We start from the raw sequence: 22,596 nt of genomic DNA, 5'->3' as shown, positions 1-22,596 counted from the left end.
ACAGACAGAGTTAGCGTACCACCTTCCATCTTATTCGTGCTGGTGGCTGTTTTTGGTGCTTCGATCGGTGCGGTGCTAAGACGCTGCAATCTATTTCCCCGAGACACTAACTGGCTAACGGAGTTGCTATGAGACAAATTAACTGTACCTTACGCCCACTGAAACCCTACTGGTACTTGTATGGTGTGGACTTGGACACACCTTTGTTCGCGTGTAAACCGCCACAGACCTGCCCAGGTTTTTATATGGGCTAGACTACATATTCGCACATAAAACAAAAATCTAAAGTCTTGGTTCTTCGTCAGTGTTGTTGGAAATTTGGTTGAATTTATTTCGGATTGTGACACAGGTGTCAATGAATTCAGCAAAAAAAATCCACCTCTACACAAAAAGCAGCCAAGCTGTAGATTGTTGGTATATGTCCAAATGGAGGGATGATCTTATCCCAGGTTAAAAAAAAGTCTTGGACGGAGCTTTTGAGATTTACAAGATGGTTTCCACGAGAGTGAAAGTCCCTAGCACCGAACTGTAATGAGACAAAGTTAATGCAAATCGCTCCACAGTGTTGGTGGACTCAAGGTATTGCAACTGTTCACCCCAGTACCAAGAAAACCTTGAAAGCGAATGGTAAGAAACTTGGTTTTAAGGCTGAGTGTCTGATGAAAAGAAACTTATCTGCTTTCGAAAATTATCAATAAACGACAAACAGTCAAACTGACCGATTCGTCTTCTTCACATCCCTACGCATCCAACAACGTTTCCTTTTCTCAAACAAAATGTCAACCGGAGCTCATGACAAACAAGCTCGATATTTTTCTATTTACATAAATGTTCTGTTTTTCTTCTTTTTCAAAACTAAAGAAATGATTTTAGATAACAAACACAGCTGGGACCGATGAATTATTGAAGGGAGAAAACTCTCTGACCCCGGTGAGCTATCGGGGAACCGCTGGGGGTAAGAGGCGGTGTGTAAATAATGGAGAGACAATGCACCTCTCTTCGATCGGATGAGACAGGAATAATCAATCGCAGACTCTGAACTGCTGGCGAAAGTCTTGCTGGCTGTCTACCAGAGTCGTAAGGATGAGAGCACAAAAAAAGAAGAAAAAAAAGCCACATTGAAGTGACTGAAGTAACTTTGTTTTCTCTCGGTTAGATGAAGCGAGTGTCGTATGCCCGTACCTTGTGGGTAAATTACTAAGAGCTTGATATTCTTTTCTCAGCCTTCCTCCTAGAATGATGATTGGAAGACGAGTTCTAAACAAGTGAAACGAGAGAGAGAGAGAGAGAGAGAGAGAGAGAGAGAGAGAGAGAGAGAGAGAGAGAGAGAGAGAGAGAGAGAGAGAGAGACTGAGAGAGAGAGAGAGTGGGAGGGAAAGAGAGAGAGAAAAAGAGAGAAAAAGAGAGAGAGAGAGACTGAGAGAGAGAGAGAGAGAGAGAGAGAGAGAGAGAGAGAGCACAAACTAACAAACACATTGTTGAACAAATTTATTGATTCACAAAACTAATTGTGAAATGACGCTTTCAGACGAGGAAGGAAAAACCCTGATAACTGAGTCCATTTCCCTCATCCTACTACTCATCTTTGTATCGGTGGGGGGAGGTTTGAAGGATGGCGCTTCTTGCAGCCGTATGTAGTTATGGCTGCAGCTACGGGCAGCCACTTTTCATCACAACGGGTAAGCAATTGTCCTTTCACAGTTTTAGGGGGAGAATGGAGAAGAAATCGCTGTTATCAAGCTCTGCGCAATTCATGTCAGTCTTCGCAGCGAGGGAGCTAACCATGACATAAAGATCAGAGTTCACTCTCCATGATAAGAGCGGCGTTTAGCGATGTACAAAAATAATAGTCGTTGTCTCTCGGCGGTTCATTGTTCTGCGAATGCCTTATTCCGCAGAACTGCTTTGGCATTAAAAGGCCAAAGGAAAGTCGGTGACTTGTGTAGGAGTGCGAACTCCAATACAATACACGCACGCACGAACGCATGCACGAACTCCAGCTCTAGCTCAGTCTCTGTGTCTCTGGCTTTCTTTCTCAATCTTTCTCTGTCTCTCTTTTTCTGTCTTTCTGTCTGTCTCTTTTTGTGTCAGAACGGGACAGGCTGGAAGTCCCGGAGCAATACTTCAACCTTTACATCTCTATAACTAAAGACCAGTCAGTCCGTTGTAGTCCGTCAATGGCTAGCTAGCTGTGGGAAGGGTCCTCCTGGGCCTGAAGCTGCAGTCATTTGGAAGTACTGTAACAAGTTTCAATTTCTCTTTTCGTCTGTCTGCCTATGTCTGTCTGTCTGTCTGTCTGTCTCTGTCTCTCTCTGTGTCTCTAATTATCTGTCTTTCTGCAATGTCTGTCTGTCTCTATCTGTCTGTTTCTCTTTCTCTCACACTATCAGTGTGTCTCTCTTTCTCTCTCCATCTGTCTGTCTGTCTGTCGAGTTCTCTCTCCGTCTCTCTCTTTCTTTCTCTCGCTCTCTCTGTCTCTCTCCATTTGCCTGTCCGTCTGTCTGTCTGTCTGTCTGTCCATCTCTCTGTGGCCATCTGTCTGTCTCTGTCTGTGTGTCTTTCTATCTGTATGTCTCTCAGTCTATCTCTTTTCATCTATATGTCTGTCTGCATGTCTTTCTCTCTGTCCGTCTCTGTCTCTGTCTTACGCATGACTGTCTTTTCGTCTGCCTGCCTCTCTTTATCTGTCTGTCTATCTTTCTCCATTTGTCTGTCTGTCTGTCTGTCTGTCTGTGACCCCAGCCACTCCCCATCTAGACAGCAGAGTACTCTGTGCAGGTTCCCAGTACACACCACCTGTGGGCACAGTACACTCCTCTGTGTGTGACCACCACACAACCCTCGCTAAATACCATTGCACTTCACACACATTGTTTCACGACAAACATGCGGTAACGAACCACTACCACTAGCAAGCTGGTTTTTTTTTTAAATGCTAGAGGTCTAAATGAGCAACCTTGCTGAACTCCGGACTCTTTTTTGGGGGAAGGGTTTTTACTCCATCATCAAACAGTAATATATTTAGCGTTTACTATAGCATAAAAAGAAGAAGAAAAAAGAATGAAAGGTGAACTGGAATGACTAAAGAAAAGAGAGAGGGAGAGAGAGAGAGAGAGAGAGAGAGAGAGAGAGAGAGAGAGAGAGAGAGAGAGAGAGACAGACAGACAGACAGACAGACAGACAGACAGACAGAGACGGACAGAAAGAGGGAGAGAGAAGCAGGAACAATGAAATAAAGGGGATGATTAAATTGCGTGACATCGTTGTTTTGAGGCTATTGATCGAGACGATAGGCATCAGTCTTTTATGTTGTCGCATTGCTACGGAGTATTTCTGGAAGCAAATAACTGGCATCTGCAGCACAACGGAGGACCGGTCATCCTCGGATTCAGCGCTTGCCTGTGTTTGTCCACTTTTTGTGTGTGCCCTTATGAAAATAGGTGCAATATCACAGCGACATTTCTCTGTGAAAAACCATTGCTGCCTCGTTGGTAATAGCAAGGAACAGTATTTAAAAAATCGGAAAACTTAATTTTTCAGTTTTGATTTTTTGTTATAAAGAGCTTCTCTGATGGCAAGAGTGGACTATGAGCCATCGATTTTTCACGTTCAAAACCCATTATTAAAAGGTCCAGCGGAACTTGTTTTTTAAGCTTGTGTATCAGTAGCGATATACGAGGTTCACAGTTGGAAAACAGATTCAATAATATCTATGAAAAAGTGCGTTCCATCTATAGATGCTTATTAAAAGTGATCCCGCAAGAAATCGTCGGGGAAAAAAAGCAGGCACATATTTATCTGTGGTTGTAACGGCAAACGCAAGAAGAAGAAGAAGAATCTGTGGTTGTCTGAATGATCATTCTCACCCACCACGGAAGAAATCTGTACATATAGTGGAAGTTGCTCGTTTATTTTTCTTGAACCCTAATTTTTCAGTTTTGCAGCCAAAGAAAACCCAACCGCAGTTGACAAGATCGCTTATACTTTGACGAGAGGAAAAAACAAAAAGAAAGCTGGAAGTAGGTTTCAAGACTCAGAATGCTATCTCATGCGATATATACATCAAAGTCAAAGCAGTATAAAAACTCGAGGAGAAAAGGGACATACAACAAAAGGCATTTTGAATTTCAAAGAGAACAGCAAATGAGATTTATCCCAAAGGGAAAAGAAAAAACCACAACTGAACATACAAAAACACAAAAACCAGTGAAATCCACACACGCAAAAAAGAAAAGAAAAAAGTCAAGCAAATGTCTCAAAATTGCTGACGAGTCTCAAAGGAAGGAAAATGTCAGAGGCTAGTCAACAGAATTAAATTCGAGAAGAGATTTAGAAAACTGAGCACGGAAGACAAAACACCGGCAGCAGATGGAAGGATGGGGGTGGGGAGATGGTGTGTGTGTGTGTGTGTGTGTGTGTGTGTGTTTGGGGGTAATACAAATAAACAGGGATTGGGTTGGCACATGGGCGAAAGGTGACCTGAAAGTGGGTCCCCTTTCTGGCTTTGAAGATGGAAAAAAACTATAATCCTGTTTTGCTTGACACCGAAATCCTGTCAAAACGTTTCGGATTTCAATGTGCATCATCATCATCATCATCATCATCATCATCATCATCATCATCATCATCATCATAGTCATCGTCATCGTCATCGTCGTCGTCGTCGTCATGTGTCATCATATGTCGGTGTCTTTCCGCATGCTTGCATGCCTGTCTGTGTCTACGAATCTTCAATTTTTACGTGTACTGGTGGATTTATGCACCTTTATTTCCATCTAGTATCTTCTTATCTGCAGCTTTTCACAGAAGTATTCGTCCCATTCTCGGTCTTTTCCGGACTGTTACTCGCTATGTCCAGTTGTCTGAGTGTCTGTCTTAAACTGTGTGACTCAGAGTCTGCAATAACATTAGGCAGTCTGACCTTTTTCTCTCACCGCCGGACACAAAAGCAATCAAGGGTTCTTGTTATGCCGTGTTGGGCAAGCTTGAATATTCCTGTCTGATAAATCATGCATGATACTGAGAGAGAGGCGAATGCGGGCAGAACTTCTGACTGTGTCTCTACCACCAGGCTGTGTAAGAACAGTGCACTGATATTTCATTTGCAATTCTATTGTTTATGAATCCCTTTGCCTGTCTGCATTGTTGTGTGTGTGTGTGTGTGTGTGTGTGTGTGTGTGTGTGTGCGTGTGTGTGTGTGTGTGTGTGTGTGTGTGTGTGTGTGTATGTGTGTGTGTTTGGGTGGTGTATTTATGTGCGTGTGTGTGTACTTCCTTGCGTGTATTCATGAGTGCATAATTGCGGACGCCCTGGCTACGATTTGGTCCGATTTCCTCCCTCTACATCATAAAAAGAAAATAATTGTGAAGTATTTTTTTTCTCTCTAAATCCTCTTCGAACCCTTAATGTCATGATGCGACCCTCCGTACTTGTTTTTCTACTTCTGAAAACAAAAATAAGAAAAAACACCAAAAAACATCCGTTTGCGGAACAGAAACTTTGGCGACATGGTGTCGCCAGAGGAAACACTCCACCTAGGAGTATCCACATCAAGTTTGGTAAATGCCAATCGATTTAGGGGTGGGCCAGAGTACAGCAGAAACGGCAAAACTTTAGGCAAACGGAGGAAAGTTTTGAGGATTGAAATGTCAGACGGCCAATCAAACAGTTACACCCTCCAAATAGGTCGTGGGTTCGAACCCCGGCCGGGTCATACCAAAGACTTTAAAATTGGCAATCTAGTGGCTGCTCCGCCTGGCGTCTGGCATTATGGGGTTAGTGCTAGGACTGGTTGGTCCGGTGTCAGAATAATGTGACTGGGTGAGACATGAAGCCTGTGCTGCGACTTCTGTCTTGTGTGTGGCGCACGTTATATGTCAAAGCAGCCCCGCCCTGATATGGCCCTTCGTAGTCGGCTAGGCGTTAAAGCAAAAAAAAAAAAACCACCCAAAAAAACCACACCCTCCAAATGAGTCGGACGTTCACGCGTGTGTATGTATACGTGTATAAACCTACAGCTCAACGCCCAGCCGACCACGAAGGGCCATATCAAGGCGGTGCTGCTTTGACATATAACGTGCGCCACACACAAGACAGAAGTCGCAGCACAGGCTTTATGAGTCTCACCCAGTCACATTATTCTGACACCGGACCAACCAGTCCTAGCACTAACCCCATAATGCCAGACGCCAGGCGGAGCAGCCACTAGATTGCCAATTTTAAAGTCTTAGGTATGACCCGGCCGGGGTTCGAACCCACGACCTCCCGATCACGGGGCGGACGCCTTACCACTAGGCCAACCGTGCCGGTCTTCCCCCCATTCGTCCCCCACACATCAAGTAAGGACCGCTTAGACGTGATCTGTAAAAACCGAACAAGTTAAATATCCTGCACGAATCAGATTTTACCTTTGATATGTCGTGTCTGCTTCGTATTTTACAACCTTTGTAACTTGTACATTTGACCAGCAACAAGAAGAACAGGAGACATAATGGCTGTGCAGACATGTGGACATCTCCTATATCATTACCAACAACACAGAATGATGTGTACGTGTGTGTGTGTGTGTGTGTGTGTGTGTGTGTGTGTGTGTGTGTGTGTGTGAAAATAACTCGGTATTATACTAGATGCAGTGAAAGAAGTATTTGTAAAACGATGGTTTGGGGATGTTAATATTAAATTGAAACTGTCTCTCGAAATAAACTTTGTTAAGCCTTAAGCAGATTTAATGATACACATACTTATATATTAGACTACTGGAATCTTAACGCACCAAACGTTACTTTTCTAGGACCTCAGTGTTGCTCCTACTTTCCTGCAAGCTGCAGTGGCATGCTGCAATAACATAATGACAATTCTACGTACGAGTAAAACCCTGACCACTTAAAAACGTTGCTTTTAAAACTGAATCCGTTGACATCTCAACACAAAACGGACAAAACGGACAGCGGTCATTGTACCGATTTAAAGCTCACTTTGTCTGATGAGGTCAATTCATCCATTTTGTTTTTGGGGGAGGGGGGAGGGGGGGGGGTACTTCAATCAAGACGGCCTCTGATAATTGCTTTCTACTTTGGTGTCGAGTCGAAAGGCGTCAGAGTCATTTGGACTCTCGAAAGATCACACTCTTTGCGAGAAGTAAAGCTGTTTATAATGTGGGTCCTATTTGCCTCGACTCTTTTTCTTCAGTCGCAGCTAGCCCAGGGCGTAGCCTGGTGAGAGTTTTATAACGTTTTCGGATGTTTTTGAAGTGAAGAGTAGCACAATTTGACGACACAGGAGCAGTCGCGCTTACGCACGCACGTACGCACAGGCGCACAAATACATAGATGGACAAACAGACATACAAGCAGACAGACAGACAAGCAGACAGACACAAGCAGACACACACACTAACACACTAACACACACACACACACACACGCACACACACATAATCTCTCCCTCAGCATTTAGTAAGAAAAGTTTCGCAATATCGCTCAGCAAAACAGCACAGTCAGGGTTCACAAGTCTTGATCCGAGAGTTATTAAACACACAGAGAGCGAAGAAAGAGAAGAATCTAAAGAAGAAAAAAAAAGACAATTGAAATACACAGCAAAAATGCGGAAGCGACAAGAAAACGAAATGAAAAAAGTGAAGGAAAGAAAGATAAGAAGTGGAAAGTATAAAGACAACACGAAGAAAAGAACAGATATAAACATATTGGATCAAATAGAAACGAAAACGAATTATGTTACATTTCCTGGTCATTTATTCTGTAAACAGAGATCGTTGCACAATTTCGACCTCAACACAAAAGTGCGGCTCTGTTCACAAATCGATAAAAAAAAAACACACACCACAAAGCATAAAGAAATATAACCACCAAAATAAAACAACAATGCTGGAATGCACTGCGCTTCAAGCAATGTTCACCGTTTCTTTTTTTAATTTTTTTTTTTTTTTACCTTATCAGGATTCATTGTTCGCTAATGAGAAAAAAAAAGAACAGAATACCCTTTTCTTTAGGGAGCTAAGGATTTTTTCTTTGAAAAGAAAATCAGATGATATTGCTTTTAATTTATGTTGAAAAAAGTAAAACTCTCAGGTGTTTGCACTTTGCGCCTTTTTGCAATAAACGCGACACATGAGTCGCTGAACGTTCAGGAATCTGTTGCAACAAGTTTTGGTATTTAGCCATTCTTTCATGCTGAAAAAAATGAGAGAGAAAAACGGGGAAAAATTGTAACTCGCGCGAAGAAAGAAAGAAAGAATGAAACAAACAAACACTGGCTCACACACAAATGTACACTTGCACACGTACGTACGTACGTACAGACAGACAGACAGACAGACAGACAGACTATGTGTATGGGTGTTCGTGTGCGTGTGTGTGTGTGTGTGTGTGTGTGTGTGTGTGTGTGTGTGTGCGCGCGTGCGTGCGTGCCAGCGTGTGTGTGCGCGTGTGTGTGTGCGCGTGTGTGTGCGTGCGTGTGTGTGTGTATGTGTTTTGCTGGCTGTCTTGCTGACTGTATTTGTGCAGGTGCTTAGGGGTTGGGGGCTGATAATAAGGGTTAATCATAACCTCGAAGATGCCATAATTATTCAGTATTGTTAATACAATGCAACCTTTCATATGCATCCAGTAATCCAGTCTTCATTCCATTAGCCATTGACTAGGCATTCCATTCTCACAACAATGTCCGTGACGCGAAAATAGCAATCCTGCAGCACGTTCATTGAACCACCCTCTAGACACTTTAGTTACTTGCTTCGATCTTTTCTCACGGCCGGTATTCTGCGCAATTTTTCGTCACATCAAAGTGAAAGCCATTTTCCCACCTTTGTCGGAACGTCAGTTTCAGCAGAATTGGGGGTTATTATGCCTGACATTCCAGTTGATCGAAAGTTCTTTGCTTCTTTGTTAAGGATTGGCAGCATAAATGATTTCTATTTTTGATCATTCTTTATAACTACAGTGAAGCATAACGATTGACATAGATCAAAGGGGACTGTCAGTTTCTGTGTGAGGGTTTTGACAGCTTTTTGTGGTAGAGAATACTGCAGACTATGCTTATTTGCACCCATGCACATACAGGTTACACTGACAGACTGACTGACTTAACTTAGTTAGTCCTCTTCGCAAGGGCTGTGCATATCGACGCCATTGAGGTATAGTTAGTGTGTGTGTGTGTGTGTGTGTGTGTGTCACGGTGTGTGCGTGCGTGCGTGCGTGCGTGTGTGTGTGTGTGTGTGTGTGTGTGTGTGTGTGTGTGTGTGTGCGTGCGTTTTTGCGTGCGTGTGTGTATATGTGTGTGTGTCTTTGAGTATATGTGTGTTTCTGCGTGTCTTTTTCTGTGTGTCTGTGTCTGTTTGCTCCATTAATGCGTACCGGAATTACGCATGCACACACGCGTCGACATCCTGGTGAATGCATACGCATGGGAACAAGCAGATGTATGCAGCATGCGTAAACATGTACGTGCTTGTTATTGCGTTCCGGCATGCACCTGGCTGTCCTTGTTTGCATATGTCTGATAAAACGAGATGATAAATGCAAAACAAAAAGACCCCTCCTCCCCCCCAAAAAAAAAAAAGCAAAAACAGAACCGCAAAAACAAATCAATCAATCAATCAATGTGAGGCTTATATCGCGCGTATTCCGTGGGTACAGTTCTAAGCGCAGGGATTTTTTTTTTTTTTTAAATCACGCACATATTCAAGGCGCAGGGATTTATTTATGCCGTGTGAGATGGAATTTTTTTTACACAATTCATCACGCATTCACATCGGCCAGCAGATCGCAGTCATTTCGGCGCATATCCTACTTTTCACGGCCTATTATTCCAAGTCACACGGGTATTTTAGTGGACATTTTTATCTACAATTTTGCCAGGAAAGACCCTTTTGTCAATCGTGGGATCTTTAACGTGCACACCCCAATGTAGTGTACACGAAGGGACCTCGGTTTTTCGTCTCATCCGAAAGACTAGCACAAAACCCACCAAACAAGCCTAACTCTTTAACTGTTTCCTCAGAACTTCCGATTATCACACCATGTTCTTCTTTCTCGCTTTTCTTCCTGTCAAATTATTTCATCTGGACGTGATCTGAGCGTGGCAGCAGACCCAGCCTATTCATTCCTGGGCTTGACACGATTAAGTGTTTGCTCATTTTTTGCTCACGAACACAGTGGCTGTTTTGTTCGTTATGCGATCAATATAGTGCGTGGGACGGGACAAAACTGACATGACCTTTTTTTCAAAAGCAATTTTATTAATTACTACACTGAGTACGTGTGTGCAGCAATGGACTCACATTAATATGGGCGCACGCAGGTTCACACACGCGCACGCCCCCGCAGGTAACCACACGCCTACACGTTCTGTTTGTCTGATTGTCGGACTGCCTGCTTGCGTGCCTATGTTAGTCAGTGCCTGCCTGCGTCAGTGCTTGCATGTCTGTCAGGCTGATCGTCTCTCTCTCTCTTCTCCTCTTGCGCGCGCTCTCTCTCTCTTTATCACCCTCTCTCTTTCTCACTCTCTCTCTTTAAAAAAAATGTCGCTACAGACGCACACATGCATGTAAACACAAAACCTCACAGACCACCGCCTCCCCTACACACACGCATACACACACACACACACACACACACTGACACTCCCTCGCACGCACGCACGCACGCACGCACGCGCGCACGCACGCACACACACACGCACACACACACAGTACACAAACACACACACAAACACACACACACACAGACACACACACATATACATACCCCCCTACACACACAGACATTCCAACACTCACACAAACACTGCGCCCAAAGAGATCCCATATCAACAAGGCAGGCTAGGCTAATTTTGCGATAGAGACGACGAATCATAAAACAGCACTGTAACAACATTGCCATCTTTCCACACAGCAGGATCAATACAATAATTTTGTCCAGCAGCTATTCCGAGCTGTTTGGTGTCTCAACAAAATATTGGCCAGCCAACACCAGAGATGTTGGAATTGGCTTTGTTAGCACTGGAACATGTTTGTACTGATGCCCCAATATTCCAACAGAAATCGAGAAATTCACGACAGGATATTTCGCGTGCAAATATATAAGGTAGCTGCATAACAAAAGGAAAAAACATTGCAGACTCTGTTTCAATTGAATTCTTCCGCCCAACCCTCCCCCCCCCCCCAACCCAACGACAGCCCCCTCCCCACCTCTTTTCTTATGTTCTTCTCCGTGAAAGGCATGTACTAATCATTTGCCTCAGACATCACTTCAAGCTAAGGTGACTATCCCCAACAAAGAAATGTTGCTTCAAAAGTCAAAGGTACATTTCTTCCCATGTAAGCTATCGTGTAAGACGACACACTTCTGTCTAGACTTTAACGTGGATAATGTGTTCCACTTGAACACATACCAATTACCAAGAGCCTGGCTGCTTTCCGTGGAAAGTGAGAATGTTTTTTGTCTTCTGAATTACTTTCGCAACTAGCACCTGTGTCAATTTTGAGAAATTTATTCACAAAAATTGACATTCTGCACAGGAAGCATCTATTTATTCCTAAGTTTATTTCAACAAAAGTGCGTGCATGGGAATATGTCTTTCACATGGAACTCAGTCGAACATAAATGTATGAGGACTAAGCCGACAAGCTTGGCGAAACTGTCACGGACACCTGCTGTTGTGAAAATCAGGGATGGGGGCGAGGTAGGGGGTGAGGGTGGTTGAGACTTATCGCATAAGAAGTTAAGTGACAGGCACGCAAGAGATGACAGAGCGCACTTCCAGATTATCCCGTCCGCAGTGTCACGGGGTCAAATATCTATCGCCGATCTTTAAGACCCCCCCCCCCCCCCCTACCCCTCTTCAACCCCCCCTTCTTCACTCCCTTAAGCTCCTATTTTCTTCGCGTTTCGCTCTAACTTTGCTTCTGACCCCCCCCCCTCCCCCCCGTCACCCCTCCCCAAGCTGCTAATGGCATTTTGCCTCACGACACAAAAGTGTATTGTTCGAAATTTATTAGAGTTTATCTTTTTGCTGAAGCTTTCCGAGGCGGCATTTGAGCAAAGTTGATGAGTTTCCAGCCAAGGAAAGATCGTTCGGTGTCAGAAACACCCGGCGGATTCAACGTTTAATGAAATGTGCTTGGTATGCTTTTGCCCTTTGCTTTTCATTTTCTCTTTCTTTGTTTAATATTTCGCTTGGAACACACTGACACACTTTATTTTGTTGAAAAAAGAGTGTTTATTTTGTCGTTGATGTTTTTGATGTTTCTTGTTTTTCTTTTTTTTGTGTGTTTTTCTTTTTGATCGTAATTAGGCCTACGTTTTCCAACGAATTGGGCCAATTATAAGAAAAGGTAATTTGGAAAAAATGTCATATCGGTCGGGTTCAAAAGTGACAGAACACCCGAAAACCCGAAATCAACCCCCTTCTTCTTCTCTGTTTTCTTCTTCTCCTTCTTCAGCCCACACGTTCCGGCTTAGTTCTTACCTTCGATGTCCGTTTCGTGTGCAGCCTGCTCTATTCTACCTCGTCAGTTACAGTCATATCCAGTTGCCATCAGGGATCAAAGTGCAGATGGCACTCGACCGCTGCTAGGTTCCTTGCCGGTGCGACCAAGATCAAAGACTCGACTCTCCTCAGGCCACAAGTGTCTGCAGATCCCTGACTTCTCTTGTGAGTGTCACGGCTGTGGGACCTTGTCAAAGAGATCGTTGACTTTGACCTTGAACTTTCCCTTGTGAGCTTAACCTTGACCTTTCACCTTTGTAGTACTTTTTTCCCTCCCGTTTTAGTCACAGAATTCTTAAATATCGAATACGAATTCTGAGGTTTTTAGTCGGTATGCATGGACCAGTAATGTTTGCTTATTGTTTTGTTGTTCTGTCTGTCCGAACGTCAAGTTTTTATTTCTGTGTCCTCGATGATTTTTGTGCACGAAAAACAGTGTGACAATACGCGGTGTCAGATTTAGCTAGATTACACAGGAACACATTCACACCAAAGTTGTGAGTCCGTGTAAATTAAATTAGTCAGTTGGGGCACAAAGAGTGGTATTTTGAGTCAAGTTTAGATCACTAAGGTCGTAGCTGAAAAGCACTGCAATGTGTTGACCTTGTATGACTGATGTGCGACCTGTCGCTTCTGGTTTTCGACTGTAAGAAATGTACATTCTTTATTATCTGAGTCATGCACTGAACCCTTGCCCCTCAGCGTGCATTGTAATGATCACCCTTCTCACCCCCCCCCCCGACACACACACACATACAAACACTCACTGACACACAAACACATACACACACACATACGGACGAGGAGCACCTTAGGTACCGGTCATACGCAGATGGATCTGTGTGACTTCTGTACGTACGAAATCCACATTAGGTACCGTTTGGCTATACACAGTGTGTAACCCGTACGGACGAAGGCGTTAAGTACCTGTTTCCTATACACACTGATGGTTGTGTATAGTGTCAGTAAAGTGTGAATAGGTGAGGATGGAACTTTAACCGTCGATCACTTTACATGTATAACCTCAATTAATATGTTGCATGTTTTGCTTTTGATTTGTATGTTCCTTACTTTGTCATTTTGTTGTTTATGTTTATTTGCTTGTTTGCTTACTTGTCGATTGTTTGCTGGTTCGTTCGTTTACTTTTTTTATTTGTCATGTTGCTTTACTTGTTTATCATTTATTAGACATTTGTATTAGAAGTAAGGACCGGTTGTAAGAAAAGGCGTCACCTTAAACCTCTATCCTTGAAAAATAAAGTTCCATCATCATCATTATCTCTCTCTCTCTCTCTCTCTCTCTCTCTCTCTCTCTCTCTCTCTCTCTCTCTCTCTCTCTCTCTCTCTCTCTCTTTTTTTTACATTTAGTCAAGTTTTGTCTGTGCCGGTGTGCGTGCGCGTGTGTAGAGCGATTCAGAGTAAACTACTGGACCGATCTTTATGAAATTTGACATGAGAGTTCCTGGGTATGATATCCCCGGATTAATTTTTTCTTTGTTTCGATAAATGTCTTTGATGACGTCATATCCGGCTTTTTGTAAAAGTTGAAGCGGCACTGTCACACCCTCATTTTTGAATCAAATTGATTGAAATTTTGGCCAAGCAATCTTCGACAAAGGTCGGACTTCGGTTTTGTATTTAAGCTTGGTGGCTTAAAAATGTATTAATGACAAATCTGAAAATTGTAAATAATTGTTTTTTTATAAAACGATCCAATTTTACGTTCATCTTATTCTTCATTATTTTCTGATTCCAAAAACATATAAATATGTTATATTCGTATTAAACAAGCTCTCAAAATTAAAAATATAAAAAATTCTGATCAAAATCAAATTTCCGAAATCGATTAAAAAACAATTTCATCTTATTCCTTGTCGGTTCCTGATTCCAAAAACATATAGATATGATATGTTTGGATTAAAAACACGCTCAGAAAGTTAAAACGAAGAGAGGTACAGAAAAGCGTGCTATGCAGCACAGCGAAACCATCACCGCGCTAAACAGTCTCGTCAGTTTCACTGGGTTTTGCGCGAGCGGCGGACTACGGTCACTGTGAAAAAATGCAGTGCGTTCAGTTTCATTCTGTGAGTTCCACAGCTTGACTAAAATGTAGTAATTTCGCCTTACGCGACTTGTTTTTTTGTTGTTTTTTTAAATTGGAGAAAACCGGTTTCTTTTTTTGTTGGTTTTTTTGTGTGGTTTGCATGGTTGTTTATACAAAAAGCAATTGAGGAGCCATAGATGGTTACTTTTTTTGTTCTCCTTTTTTTTCTTTTTTTCTTTTTCTTATTCTCGTCCATCCGCTCCCTCCCACCCCCCTCATAATATTCACAAACGTCATATATCACTTCACCTCATCTCGACTTATACATTACTCACAATCTTCTAATGTACATTTTATTTTCCAATAATGATACTATTCAAATCGTATCTATCACCATACTAATATTTACTAATACACATTTTTGCAATCAAAATAATGTGATTAAGTACCTTATTATTTTGGCATATATTACTAGGTTGATAACCAAACAAGACATCGTGTTCTGAGAGGTGCACATTTGATCCTGTATTTCTAAAAATATAATGGACAACATTTTCCCAAAAGCTCGTCAACTTCTCACATTGACAAAAAAAGTGTTCAACATAATCAATGTGTTTACAAAATGTACATAATTTTGTTTCTCTAATTTTCATTTTATTTAATAATATTTTCGTGGGATAAATATTATGTAATATTTTTCATTGTAACAATCGCAATCTTTCTTCTTTTGTACATTTGCTTGCTAACAGCTGCCAATGACTGTGATCTAGTTTAACCTGATATTTATGTAACCAAAATGTAGCAGCGCAAGGCTCGCTCGCTTTAGACTGGACTATCAGCATGCGAATCTTTCTCGCGGAGGGGTTAATGATCACAGGGTTCCGTGTGTCAAGGTCATTATTGTGTTCGCCTGCTCGCGGGCTGGCTGTGTTTTTGCGAAGTGCAAGCGCTCGCACAGCAGTCTTCACTGCGCTGTACTCAAAAAATCTAGAGGGACTGTATCCTTTCTTTGTGCACAGCTGGTTAAAAGGAATCATATCTCCGTTAACCCAAATATCTTTCACCATATCTAAATGCGCTTCTATCCATTTTTTTAAATATAAGCTTTTATTTTTATAAACCACTTTTATATTGTTCCACAAACATTGATCGCCAAAGCGATCTTCTCTCTCATAAATCAATGCTTTATTATGGATTCATTTTAAGAGAACTTCTGTCTAAAAGTTTGATCGAATGCATTCAATACCTTGGTTTTAGTAGTGTTGTGGCTTTAAAACAAAGTAAATTTCTTCCCAATACCTGATAAAGACTTAACGGAATCGTTGTCCACGGTTCATGTTTTTGCTGTTGAAGTTTTGCTGCCCATGTCAGTAAAAAAGAAGTCTGCATATCGTGGACGTTTATCATGTTAATACCACCTTCTTCCACCACATTACACAATACATTTCGTTTAACTTTTTCAAAGGCTTTTGTATTTGAATACTTCCTTTTCCAGAGAAACCTGAACAAAATAGTATTCAACTTATCGAGAACTTTAACAGGGGCAAGAAGCGCCTGCATAACGTAAACAAATTGTGAAACTAAGAAGGACTTAATAATACATAATTTGCCGCTTATACTTAAATTTCTTCTTGACCATCTGCAAATGATTTGTTCAACTTTTTCAAGTCTTTTTGGACCAATTTTCCATAATTTCAGAGGCGGGGATGTCATTTTTAAAACTGACTAATTCCCATGATTTTAACCTGGGTATTCCATTTAATATCGCAATATTTCTCTTGACAGTTTTTACGCGATCCCTACCACATTGCTTCCGTTTCACTTTTATTTAATTTTAAGCGAGATATATTGGAAAAATCATCAATAATTTTCAAAACCGTTTCCATGTCGTTTTTATCTTGAAGTAAAACAGTTATGTCATCGGCGTACATAGCCAGTTTCAAAATACGCGATGTTTGTTCTGCAAAACCTACATCTGGTAAGGCAAATCCTTTAATATTGGGGTGACTTCGGATTTGTATTGCTAATAATTCTACACTTATTTCTTCCGAAATCCAACCCATATAATTTATGCAGCTCGTGGTGTTTGTCATTAAACCAATATGTAATGCTATTTGAGACCGTGGAAGAGCCAGGTTGGTTATTGCCCTTTTAACTTCTCTTAAAACTTTAATCCATTTAACACATTTTTCGCCAAAACCAAATTTTTTAAAGGACCAGACCACATAGTCTTTTGAGATGGAATCGTAGGCTCGGGCGTAGTCAAGGGCAAGTAATATACCTGCTTGATTTCTTTCATTAGCGTAATTAATGACATCATCAATTAATCTAATCAAGTTACTTGCCTTTCTTCCCTTAATACATCCTGTCTGATCTTCTGACACGAGGTCAGAAATAACACCAGATACGCGCTGCGATAAACATGTTGCCAGCATTTTATAATCTGTATTGGTTACAGATATAGGGTTTCCAATTCTTAAGGCTATCTCTCGGCAAATCTTTATCCTTATGGATCAACGTGATAACTGCTCTTTTCTGAGTATCTGACAATTCACCGACTCTAAATGCACTTTGAAGGGAATTAACCACCATCATTTTTACTTTAGGCCAACATTTTTTCATGAAACTTGTAGTCAATCCGTCTAAACCTGGTGACGAACCATTTTTTAATAAAGACAGCGCCCTGCCGATTTCTAACACGGTAAAATCAGTTTCCAAACCATATTTTCGTTCGTCATTTAACTGAGGAATATTTAAATTAAGAACTTTACTTTCAGCATCCTCCTCAACAAAATTCCCATTTTTATCAAACACGTTATTGTAAAATCTCACTTGCTCCTGTAAAATTCCTTTTTGCGTCGTTATTGAGAGCCATTTTCATCTATTAATCTGTCCATAAATTTTCAATCAGCTTTCACTTTTTCCATATCTAAAAAATATAATATCACTTCACATGCACAATTCTATATAACATATTACAACCAAACACAATAGCAAATAAGCAAAAAAACTCAGAACATGGTTTGAAAGGGTAGCTTTATTGGTCTTTTTTTCGAACGAATGTAAGGATCACTATATCCCGCCAAACCGCAACACGGTGGCCTAGTGGTAAGGCGTCCGCCCAGTGAGCGGGAGGTCGTGGGTTCGAACCCCGGCCGGGTCATACCTAAGACTTTAAAATTGGCAATCTAGTGGCTGCTCCGCCTGGCGTCTGGCATTATGGGGTTAGTGCTAGGACTGGCTGGTCCTGTGTCAGAATAATGTGACTGGGTGAGACATGAAGCCTGTGCTGCGACTTCTGTCTTGTGTGTGGCGCACGTTGAATGTCAAAGCAGCACCGCCCTGATATGGCCCTTCGTGGTTAAGCAAACAAACAAACAAACAAACAAAATATATCTCGCCAACTAGAGTTATTACGGCTTGTTGATTTTGCCAATAAAAAAGTCATTTTTTCTCACTTCATTGGTGCAAACAGTGTAATATTGTGTTGTAAATTCTATTGTTATGCGATTGTTGTTATATTTGTAAGCATAAGAGAGAGAGAGAGAGAGAGAGAGAGAGAGAGAGAGAGAGAGAGAGAGAGAGAGAGAGAGAGAGATTTTTCACTCCATCAAAGTATCTCCTTTTGAATAAATATAAGTCAGGGAATACGTCTAAAAATGGCCTCCAAATTCCAGGAAATATGTATATTACCTGGATATTTTAGGGAATATATATATATTCATTGAGTGAAACAGGGAATACGTATAAATCAAATCTCTTATATTATTAAAAGCTGCATCAAAAGGTGTGCAACATTGATATCGGGACTACACAAAATAGAATGTTTATATAATGGGTGGTGGTGGATAATGCTGTCTGGATTAAAATATAAAAAAGAGGTAAACAGGTGGCGAACTGTTAAGTTTCACTGACGGTTTAGTCTTCAGTGACAATGCAAATAACAAATCAGAGGTGATTCTTGCTAAACATCAAGCTTTTATTTATTCGTATGAATTTAGCAATGAAAAACGGATTGACAATTAAGGGTAAAGAGAGAGGGGGGGGGGGGGGGGGGGGGGGAGAAAGAAGGAGGGGGAGAGAGAGGGAGGGGGGGGAGAGAGGGAGGGGGGGGGGGAGAGAGGAACGGGGGAAGAGAGGCAGGGCGAGAGAGAGGGATGCGTGGGGCTGGCGGTGGGGGTTGGGGGGGGGGGGGGGGCGTGGAGAGGAGCAGCTAGTCGTAGAGCGGTTCGACTCGCGCAGTGGCTATACATTACACGGTTCGCGTGCCATCAATTAGCACGTCGTCAAGCAGGTAACCCGCTGAGAAACCTACTGGAGAGCTAGAGAGACAGCTGGACGCATTCCTTGTTTATGGTCAGCAGATTAATGTACTACCACACTGAGATTGAAGTCGCAGAGGGTTACATCGGACTGGGTGGCCGAGTGGTAACGCAGTTGCGCTCGGAAGCGAGAGGTTGCGAGTTCGACCCTGGGTCAGGGCGTTAGCAATTTTCTCCACCCTTTCCTAACCTAGGTGGTGGTTCAAGTGCTAGTCTTTCGGATGAGACGAAAAACCGAGGTCCTTCGTGTACACTACATTGGGGTGTGCACGTTAAAGATCCCACGATTGACAAACGGGTCTTTCCTGGCAAAATTGTATAGGCATAGATAAAAATGTCCCACCAAAATACCCGTGTGACTTGGAATAATAGGCCGTGAAAAGTAGGATATGCGCCGAAATGGCTGCGATCTGCTGGCCGATGTGAATGCGTGATGTATTGTGTAATAAAAATTCCATCTCACACGGCATAAATAAATCCCTGCGCCTTGAATATGTGCGCGATATAAATTGCATAAAATAAAAATAAAATAAATAAATCCCTGCGCTTAGAACTGTACCCACGGAATACGCGCGATATAAGCCTCATATTGATTGATTGATTGACATCCTCATATAGTCACAGTATACTGACACCAGTCCTAGCATGATAGAGCGGCTGTCACTATAGGTGTCTCTCTTTGTGTGTCTGTATCATATTACTTGTGATTAAAACAAAAAATGCCTGATAGGAAACAAATAGAAAAAAATGTTATGACAGAGATTCCCCTAATATTTCCGAATGTCATTTCTACAATGACGCTTTGAATAACGTCTTGATAAAAGTTGGTTGACGTGAAATGTGGCTTGAAAAAAAAGAGCATTAAAACCTTTAACGTAATGCAACAAGCAGAGAATGCAGAGAATATGGAATATTAGCTGTCATAGGGGTACGATACCAGTTAATCACGTTTAACCGAATGTTTGGAGATTCGAGAGTGGAGGGTGTCATTATTGAAGAGAGAGAGAGATGGAGAGAGAGGAGAGTTGGGAAAAGAGAGAGTGTGTGTAAGAAGGTGAGAGACAGAGGGCGATGGGGAGAGGTTGAGTGATCATATGAGGGGTGTTGTCAATATTAGAAAGATAGAGGGGGAGAGAAGGAGAGAGAGATGGGAGGGTGAAGAAAGAGAGAGAGTGTGTAAGATGCCTCCATAAGAGATGTAGCCTAGAATAAAAGCAATGTCCCTCGATGCATGTATTATTTCTCTTAACGAGTATAAAATAAGTTATGTAAGTCATTTTTCGTAGGCCTAATATGAAAACAATAATGTTGAAGTCTGAATCCAGTATCATTATTTTGAACTGTTTCGGTCTATACATGTAGTCTGCTTAAAGCAGAACGCTTCCGTGTAGCATAAATATATATCTTTCATGTTCTCTTGGGACGGGCCAGGGAATGTGTTACAAACTAACGCTTGCTTATTAGCAAGCCCAGTCAGTTCTGTACGCGAGTAGTGAAACATGATAGCGGTCAGTGGATCAGTTACCAACATTCCTACTGACATCTGGTAGTGATTTAGTCTTGATGGTGATCGGTGCTTTCCTTCGTTAGCCACTGGACTTGTCAGTTACATTTTGACGATTATCTGAGCGACCCCTTTTACAGAAAATTCAAATAGCAACCGAACCCATTCATGGAAGATCATATAGGATGTACATTAGGTCCCTAATCACGAAGACGGTCACCTAGAAACTCGCTCAAATATGTGATTTTTCTTGATACATTGTTAACTAATCTAAAAGATTGGAGTTTTCCTAACAATACACACACACACAACGTATTCGTTTTGATAACAAAAATATGATATGGCATGTATCAATAGCCGGCATGTGATAAAGGGGTAACAAAATAATAATTAACAAGTGACCATAAGGATCCTAATACTTTCCGTTTATCATCTCGTGCTGTGGTTGTTGTTTTATTATTTAAAGTCTTCTTCATCGAAATGATAAGACATCTCGGGCTGATTGGTCCTGATATGGCTCAAAAGAGTCGGCTGGACCGAAAGCAAATATCAAGTAAAGTATCTGGGGCTGATAGAACATATAGACCCTAACGGGTGTAAAGTGAGCATATATTAAAACCCTTCCTGGCCGGATAATATGGTACCTAGGGTCACCAAAGTTCAGAGCTTCTCGGCATCGACTCCGATGAGCATGCTTCCGAATAGTGGTGTCACCAGTTTTATCAGTTTTGGAGAAAAGTGGGTGCAAACGAAAACATTTAAACCATGCCTGACGGGATAATGTTGGCACTAGGATCATCAAACTACAGAGCAAATCAATATCAATCACCACAAACTGGGGCCTTAATTTCGGAGAAAATAACTGTGTCCTTACTGGAGACAATTGAGTTTGTTTGTTTGTTTGCTTAACGCCCAGCCGACCACGAAGGGCCATATCAGGGCGGTGCTGCTTTGACATAGAACGTGCGCCACACACAAGACAGAAGTCGCAGCACAGGCTTCATGTCTCACCCAGTCACATTATTTTGACACCGGACCAACCAATCCTAGCACTAACCCCATAATGCCAGACGCCAGGCGGAGCAGCCACTAGATTGCCAATTTTAAAGTCTTAGGTATGACCCGGCCGGGGTTTGAACCCACGACCTCCCGATCACGGGGCGGACGCCTTACCACTAGGCCAACCGTGCCGGTTAGACAATTGAGTACATGTATACGAAATAGCATTTCCTGACGGGATAATTTTGAGTGACACCAGGGTCATCGATCCGCAGGACATAATTATGAGCGTTTATTCCCATGGACCTCGAGCTCATAGCCAAAATGAGTTTCAATAGCTTTACCTATTTGGGAGAAATGAGTACATATATATGTTAGTCATATTGAGAACAGACACAAGTCAAACGGGATAATTGCACTATGATCAACAAACTACTTTGTTTGAATGCAAATGTGTTGTTTGTCCCCCAGAGGGTGGACGTTTGCGTTTGTTCCGGTCAGTCTATATGTCACACAAGTCACTAAAATATCACTCACGCGAACTGTCAAGACGCAAAATAGATAAGTTGGTAAATTGCTCTCCTAACGTGACAAAACGAAAGTGTCTGAGGCAGGAGATCGAATCCCATTGGCGTCGTTAATTTAAAAAAAAAGCTCACAGGGTGACGCAGGGTTTGTCGGACCTGTTCTTCTTAGGGGTTGGGGAGGGGGGAGTGTTGCGTTGTTGTTGTTGTTTTTTTTGGGGGAGAAGAACATTGCAGTTATGATAAAAAAAAAATTCTGTCAATATTTGTCCCGCGCTAATCTGTGTGAAATCGCTTACCGTTGCCAATCATAATTCATATATTAATACAGGTACTGGTAGCCTCAGTCACACGAAATTGCTAATTTCTGTGGTACTGGGCAACTTTCACGTTATTCCTTTTGCATGGGCATAGTGGAGGCCACCTCAATCAGGACTGGCTGGGACTAATGTGTTTATTTTTTTAATTAAGTGGGTTTATTTGAACATTAAATATTTTTACCTACCGCCGGATGCCCTTAGGCACCCCTGAAGCTCGACATGCAGCCGTCCGGGATAAAACTGCCCGAGAATCCAATAAACACTTTAGACAACACAGTATCATGTCAAATCAAGTTCACTCTCAAACCTATCAAGTTATTATTGTTGTTACTTATTGGAATGGCAAACGGACATCCATTGCCTATGGTTTTTGTAA

This window comes from Littorina saxatilis, unplaced genomic scaffold, assembly GCF_037325665.1.
Source record: "Littorina saxatilis isolate snail1 unplaced genomic scaffold, US_GU_Lsax_2.0 scaffold_360, whole genome shotgun sequence".
Taxonomy (NCBI): Eukaryota; Metazoa; Mollusca; class Gastropoda; order Littorinimorpha; family Littorinidae; genus Littorina; species Littorina saxatilis.
The sequence above is the reverse complement of the archived record's forward strand: the minus strand, read 5'-3'. Positions refer to the sequence as shown.